Source organism: Hevea brasiliensis, chromosome 8 (genome assembly GCF_030052815.1).
Source record: "Hevea brasiliensis isolate MT/VB/25A 57/8 chromosome 8, ASM3005281v1, whole genome shotgun sequence".
Classification (NCBI taxonomy): Eukaryota; Viridiplantae; Streptophyta; class Magnoliopsida; order Malpighiales; family Euphorbiaceae; genus Hevea; species Hevea brasiliensis.
The window spans coordinates 25,076,418-25,084,705 of record NC_079500.1 but is presented as its reverse complement, the minus strand read 5'-3'; the positions used below and the strand labels follow the sequence as shown (position 1 = coordinate 25,084,705).

Below are 8,288 nucleotides of genomic sequence, written 5' to 3'. Positions count from 1 at the left end.
TTATTTTTACCGATTATGTTAATTACACAATAATTTAGATTTTTTTAATATCAATAATGCATGAATGAGGAAGTGAACTTGTGAACAAACAAAAAATATCCTTATATACTTATATTATTTATAAAAAATATATTAACTAATTAAATTAAAATTTTGATACTATTTTAAAAGTAATTCTACTTATAAAGAAAAAATCAATTTGTAATTCTATAATCCTAATCCTAAAAACAAAAAGTTCATATTCAATTTCTTATATTTATAAAAAAAATAATAAAATTATAAAATCTATTACTATTTTTCTTATTCACCTTTCCTTTTTATTATATTTAATTTAATTTTACCTTTATATTTCCTTCCTCATTAGTATTTTCTATTTATAGTACATTCTTAAGTATATTATACGTTGATAATCATGTTTATTTTAATTCTATTTTAATTTGTATTAATCCTATTTTAATTTGGTTAAACTATTAATTATAATTCAATTTTAATTTGTATTCAAATAATATGCCTATAAAATATCTCTTTATTAATTTTATGACTAATTTTCATTATTATCTTTAAGCAATATTATAATATTAAAAATCAAGTTTTATAAACAATTTATTGTGCAAGGTAAAATTTTAATTTTCAATTTTTTAGTTATTTTTATTTGTTGAGTTAATTGCGTAATTAGCATGATTCCAATTGTGTTATATGTAACTAGAAGACTTTTTTTTTGGTCTTTATATTTTTACTAGCGAAATACCGTGTAATGCACGGTAGTATATATATAGAGAGAGCAAAAGAACGAGGAGAAAATTTATACCAGGTTTAATTAGATTATTAAATTATTATTAATTTACAAATATTATTTTTTAATTAAAAAAATTTTAATATTACTATTTAAAATATTAAAACTCTAAAATATTAGCAATAAATTTTAGTTAAATAAGTTGATTTTTGCTCTTAAATCAATCGCTTTAAATGGCTATAAGGTTTTTTTTTATTAGCCATAAGTTATTCTTTGTCTATAATAACAATAATAATAATTATTATTATTATTATTATTATTAAATCATTTTAAAATAATAAAAATAAAATAATATTAAAATAAATTAAAATTTATTAAATAGATAAAAGGAAGGAAAAAAAATTTTTAAGTATTGATTTTTCTTCAAAGTAAACATGGATCTTAATTTTACTACCATTAATATTTTCAAATTAAAAATTATAGAATATGATAATGTGTAATAATTATATTTAGTAATTATATGTTATAGCTATTTAGAAAATACATAAAAAAATTTAATGTTGATTTTTATTTTTTTTAAAAAAATTAAAAATTAATAAATATACATTACCTTTAATAATTAGAGATGTTTAAAAGAAAATTCAATCATTAGTTTCTCACAAAAATTCAAACATCCCTTATACTTGGTATAATCACAAAAATTCAATTTCTCATCTTAAATTTGTTTTACAAAAATAGAAATCACCACATTATCAGGAAGCCAAAATAGAATATATACAAAGTTAGCATATGTGTTTGTTGGGTATGATTAATAAATTAGTCTAATTAACTCTTAATTTTTTTTATCTTTAATTAAATTGAGCTTTTTATATATTTGTAATAATTAAATAATAAAAGTAATAGCTACTTACTATAGTATTAAAGTGTAATAATTAAATAATTTATAACTTATATATTCATAATTAAGGAATTAATAATTTAATCATAATTTAAATAAATTATATAATTAATTAATAAAAAATAGAGAGAATTTAATAAAATTACTTGGCATATATATATATATATATATATAAAATTTAAAACTTTTTCTAAATAATACTAAAACAATATAACAAGATTAATATTAACCAAAGTAATAATATTAATTATTTATTAATTATACAACAAAAAATATTAAAAAATAATGAAAATTGAATATTAATATAAATTTCTTGTTTACTATGACTGAAAATAAAATTTTATTTCATTTTTCCATAATTCATTTTATATATATATATATATAATTGAAAATATATTTTTATTAAATATACATTAAAATTAGATAAATAAAAATAAAACATTAAAGTAAATTAAAATTAATTAAATATATAAAAAATAGAGAAAATGTAAAGTATTTAACTCCATGTGATTACTTTTATAGTATAATTTTAAATTATTTTATTAAATTTAAGATATATAATTATTAAATTTTTATGATCAAATGAAATACTTAAAAATTTGAGAATCATTAAATAAAAATTTTATAAAAATATTAAAATATATCTAATATTTTTAATTAGTCATGAAAATTATAGTAACAATGGTAATAATAAAGATATTTAAAAGAAAATTAGAAAGAGAATTAAATAAAAAATAAAATTAAATATTTAACATAAAATATAATAATTATTATAATTATAAAATATAATAATTTCTAAATAGTAAGTTCTATGTGGCAAAATTAAGAAAAAATATGTTTATATGGCTAACCCTTCTCTTAGAATATAACGTGGCAACACTAAGTGAAAATCTTCCTACTTATATATATATATATATATATATATATATATATATATATATATATATATATATATATATATATATATATATTATTGAATAAATGAATTTAATTTCTAAATTTTAATAATTAAGTTTATTAATTTACATTAATAATAAATAAATTGATTAAATAATTTTATAAAATCCATAAAATAAATATATTATTAAAAAATATAAATATTTAAATTTAAATTTATTAAAAAATGTATAAAATTTTTTACTTCAACTGCGCGCCAAAAAAAATTCAAATTTCCCTTTCTTTCTTGTCAACCAAACATCTAATTTTAAAGTCAAAATCTCTTTTAAAAATTTTAAAATATCATTAAAAAATATATAAGCATTATTAAAATTATAGATAATATTTTATATGTAAAATAAATAATGAAAGCCACTAAAATAATTAAAATTTTAAATTTAATTTTCCTTATAGATATGAGATTAAAATAATATTATAATGGAGAAACAAAGAAAATCTAAAGCCATTTCTTATAATTTAAATTTTAAATATATGGCTTATATATATATATATATATATATATATATATATATATATATATATATATATATATATATATATATATATATATATATATATATATATATAATTTGAATAATATCTGTAAATTTTTTAATATTACTTTAAAAAATTTTAAAACAGATTTTGATATTAAGATTTAGTTGATTAATGAAAAGAAAGGACAATTTGAATTTTATTTTTTTTATTTAGTTAAAATAAAGGAATTTTTATATATTTTTTCGCACTGTTTCAATTGATTTTATTTTTCTTTGTAACTTTTTTTATACTCTTTTTTTTTTTTCCTAAGCAGCTACCATATACATATTTCAACTATAATTAAAACCAAATTGTCATTAAAAAAATGACATAATTAAAAAATTCAAAAAATGTTTAGAATTTTTTTATCATTAAGCCTTTCAAAATTAATCATTTTTTTTTTAATTTACTTTGAAGATATCAAAGTCAACTTATGCACATTAAGACTCCGTTTGTTTCTTGCCTAGAATATATTTTTTATATTTTTTAATATTTAAGACACTCAGGAAAATGAGTCAATAAAAAATATTTTCCTGATTAATGGAAAAACTAAATCATTTTTAAGGAAAATAACTTCCTATTTTTAAAAGACAAAGAAATCATTTTTTATTTTTTAAACTTTAATAATTTTATTAAAATGTGAAAAATATTTATACATATATAATATAAATACATACCATTAATTTAACATTGCAACTAAATAATGAAAATATTTTTATGGAAAACAATTTTTTGGAAAACATATTTCATAAAAAAAAAACATTTTTCCATATACAAATTATTTCCCACAAAACAAATGGGGCATGAGATTAAAGTTTTTTTCCGAAGTTTTTAGCTATTTTCACAATATAAATATGATACATTTTAAAATTTTAAAATAGTTTTTTATTTTCAATGAAATTGAATCTAGTTTATTGATAAATTAGGAGGCTTCATCTTTACCTTATTAAGTGAAATTATTAGAGAAACTTATCTAGATCTGATTTGTTATAAATTCAAAATATAAATATTTAGATTCTATTTATTTAATATATGAGCTAAAATATTATGTTTTACGTTTACGGGAGGTAAAGTTTAGATAAAAATTTCTCCAATTATTTAAATCTAAGATATATTATGTTGAGGCAAAAATTTCTTAAATTATCAAAACTTAAATAACAAATAAAAATGAAAATACTTCTTTCCTTCAACGAGATTCTAATTATGTTTTTATAGAAATATAAAATATTTACAGCTAGTACTTAACATATAGGTCTTTTTATATATTTATGTCTTATATTTATAATAAATGAATTATATAATTTTCCCTATTATGGAAGGGGTGGGTAAGAATTTCCACTTCAAGAAGAACGTATCCAATTTAGTACTAGCCATAAAAGCTAGCTTGAAATCGCACATAGAAATATATACAACCAACTGGCCATATATGACCAAAAGCCTGCATGTAAATAACACCTTCATGTGAGTACATTTGGTCATACCAGCATAGAAAAACAAAATCATATCAAACAAAATCCTTCATCTTCATTGATCATTCTCTGTCTCTCTTCTTCTACAGCACCAAGTCTTCTCGGAATTAATCAATCAATGGATAGTTCGGGTCATCAGCTGCATATTTTTGTCTTTCCCTACATGGCTCATGGCCATATGATTCCAACAGTGGATCTGGCCAAGCTATTTGCTTTGCGAGGCCTAAAGGCTACCATTATCACCACTCCTCTCAATGCACCTCTTATCTCCAAAACTATCCAAAGAACTAAAGGTTTGGGTGTCGACATTGATATTCGAACCCTTAAATTCCCTTAGTGGAGAATTTGGACTACGGAAGGATGTGAAAACGTGGATTCTGTCACTTCCCATGATAATGGTAGTTTCGAATTGATTTTCAGGTTTAACAAGGCGACAACCATGCTCCAAGAACCTCTTGAAATGCTCCTCCAAGAGTGCCAACCTGATTGCCTTGTTGCTGATTTGCTCTTTCCATGGGCTACCGATGCTGCTGCCAAATTTGGGATTCCAAGGTTAGTGTTCAAAGGCACTTGTTTCTTTTCCTTATGCACCTTAGAATGTATCAGGCTGTATGAGCATGAAGAAAGTCTCCTCGGATTGAGAACCCTTTGTCACGACTAATGTTCCGTGAGATAAAGTGACAAGAAAACAACTTCGGATGGTTTGAGACAAGACTTTGATCTGACTATAGCAAATTAATGAGTTAAATTGTAGAATCGAGTTAAAGAGTTTTGGGATCGTTGTCAGCGACTTCTATGAGGTCGAGCGACTACGTTGATTATTACAGGAAGGTCTTAGGCGAGAAGGGCATGGCCTATTGGCCTGATTCGCTATGCAACAGGAATTGAAGATAAAGCACAGAGAGGGAATGAAGCATCTATTAGTGAAAACGAGTGTTTGAAATGGCTTGATTCCAAGAAACCCAATTCATTATCTACCTATGTTTTGGAAGTATGGTCAACTTCAAAGCATCTCAGCTTATAGAGATTGCAAGGGCTCTCGAAGCTTCCAAACAGGAATTCATTTGGGCAGTGAGGAGAGACAAGAAAAATCAAGAAGATGAAGAAGATTGGTTACCTAAAGGATTTGAAGAAAGAATGGGGGGGACAGGACTCATAATAAGAGGTTGGGCTCCACAAGTGTTGATTCTTGATCATGAAGCTATAGGAGGATTTTTGACTCATTGTGGATGGGGTTCTGTACTTGAAGCTATAACTTCAGGGAAGCCAATGGTGACATGGCGATGTTCGATCATTTCTACAACGAGAAGTTGGTGAGTGAGGTTTCTGATTGGGGTAGGTGTGGGCGTTAAGGAATGGGTTGCTTGTGCATGGAGAACATGTTAAAAGCGAAGCCATAGAGACGGCAATTACTGAGGTCATGGTGAGTGGCCAAGCAGAAGAAATGAGGAGAAGAGCAAGGAAGCTTGGAGAAATGGCAAGAAAAGCTGTTGAAGAAGGTGGATCCACATACTTTAATTTGAATGATTTGGTTGAAGAGTTGAGGACTCCCAGGCATCGCCCCTAAGATAAGGGCAATAAAAACATAATAATCAACATTTACAACGAAACTGTTATATATCGGTTTCACTATTTTATTTTTATTGTGACTTGCATTTATAGTTCTTGCAATTTATTTTTTTTTTTTAAAAAACAAATATTACAATAAGTCCAATTAGTTATGGTTTACTTAAAGTATATAATTAAATTTCGAGCTCAAAGTATCATTACACAATTATTTATGTTAAAAAATTATACAATTATATTCATTTATAAAAATTTTCGAAATGAATAAATTATGGCAATATTAGGTTGGTTGAGATAAAAAGTAATTTTTACTTTAAAAGTTAAAAAAAAAAAAAGAAACCATTATTTACACATTTAACATGCATTTTTCAACATAAAAATAAAAATTATTTTTTTTTATAAAAAATTACTAATAATCTATTTATTTATCTATAATTTATAATGTATTAAAAATATATATAATACTATGAATAAGTGAATGAACTTGGGTGGAACAAAATTTCCTTATATGTTTATATTATATATATATATATATATATATATATATATATATATATATATATATATTAACTAATATAAGTAAATTGAAATTTTAGTCCAATTTTAAAAATAGTTCTACTTATATTAAAAATTCAATTTTATAATTTATAATCTTAATTCTATAATAAAAAAGTACATATTAATTATATATATAAATACTTAAAATTATAAAATTTATTACTATTTCCCTTCTTCATCTTTCCTTTTTCATTATATTCAATTATATTTAATTTACTTGTATCTTTGCGTTTCATTCATATTTCTATTTATATTGCATTCTTATACTATATTTTATTAATTATATTTATTCTAATTTTATTTTAATTTGTATTAAATTTTTTATATTTATAAAAAGAGTTTGATCAATCATATTTTGATTTGAATTAATCCATTAATTCTAATTCTATTTAATTTGTATCAATCCTATTTTAATTTAATTAAACTATTAATTATAATTCTATTTTAATTTGTATTCAAATAACATGTCTAACATGTCTATAAAAATATCTCTTTTGCTAGTTTTTATGCTTAATTTTCACTATATTTTAAAGCAATTATAGCATTAAAAATCAAGTTTTATCAACAATATCAAAAAAGAAAAAATCAGTTTTTGTAACTTGCTAAAATTGATTGTTAATAACAATGATTTTATAACCAATTTATAATTTTAGTTTTTCTAAACTTAAATAGTTAATTTTTAAAAATTTAACAACCTATTTAAAATCAATTGTTATTAACAATTATTTTACAATGATTGTTAAATCGATTGTTAATCGATATTCAAAAAAATAAACTTGAATATTCGATTAGCGATTAAGAAATTGATTACTAAAATCAGTTGTTATTAATAACAGATTTAAAAAATTATTTGCTAATATAGGGAATCAGTTGCTAAATTAAGAACTATTTTAACTAAATCCAAAATTTAGCAACTGATTTATAATCTATTACAGAAATTAATTGCTATTAGCAACAGATAAAAGTTGATTGGTTGCTAACAGTTGCTAAAATTAGAGCCTTTTTTTTAAAGGTTTCAAATTTGCAATCAATTTTTTGTCGATTAAAAGCCTTCTTTTTTTTAATTTATAACCGATTTGTGAATTGATTGCTAATAGTAATAAATTTTTGTAAGTTAATGAAATCGGTTGTAATTAGTAACTGATTTTACAACCAATAGGGAATTAATTGCAAAATTTCCCCCAAAAGTTCCCGCCCAACTAATTTTTACAATCGATCGAAATTGATTGTTATTAGCAGCCGATTTTACAACTAATTGTGAATCGGATACAAAATTTTCTGTCAAAAATTTTTTGTCTAATTCTTTTAAAAAAATTAGCAATTAACAATCCATTGCAACAATAGATTACTAATTCACAAATATAAATCACTACTTATTTTCTTTTTCTATTACTCTTTTTTTTTTTCTCTCTTTCTTCTCTTTTCCCTCATTTTTTTAATCATTTTTTACTTTCTTATCTATTTTCTCATTCATCATCTTTTTTTTTTCTTATTTTTCTTCTTCATCAACTTTTTTTTTCTCATCTATTATCTTTTTCATCATTTTTTTCTTTCTTATTTTTCTTCTTCTTCTTCTTTTTCTTTCTCATCT

General features: G+C 21.8%; 1 pseudogene; it reads left to right on the top strand.

The window, feature by feature from the left end:
* Nucleotides 1–4,689: 4,689 nt before the first annotated feature.
* Nucleotides 4,690–6,140, top strand: LOC131182507 (scopoletin glucosyltransferase-like; annotated as a pseudogene).
* The last annotated feature ends 2,148 nt before the right edge of the window (nucleotides 6,141–8,288 follow it).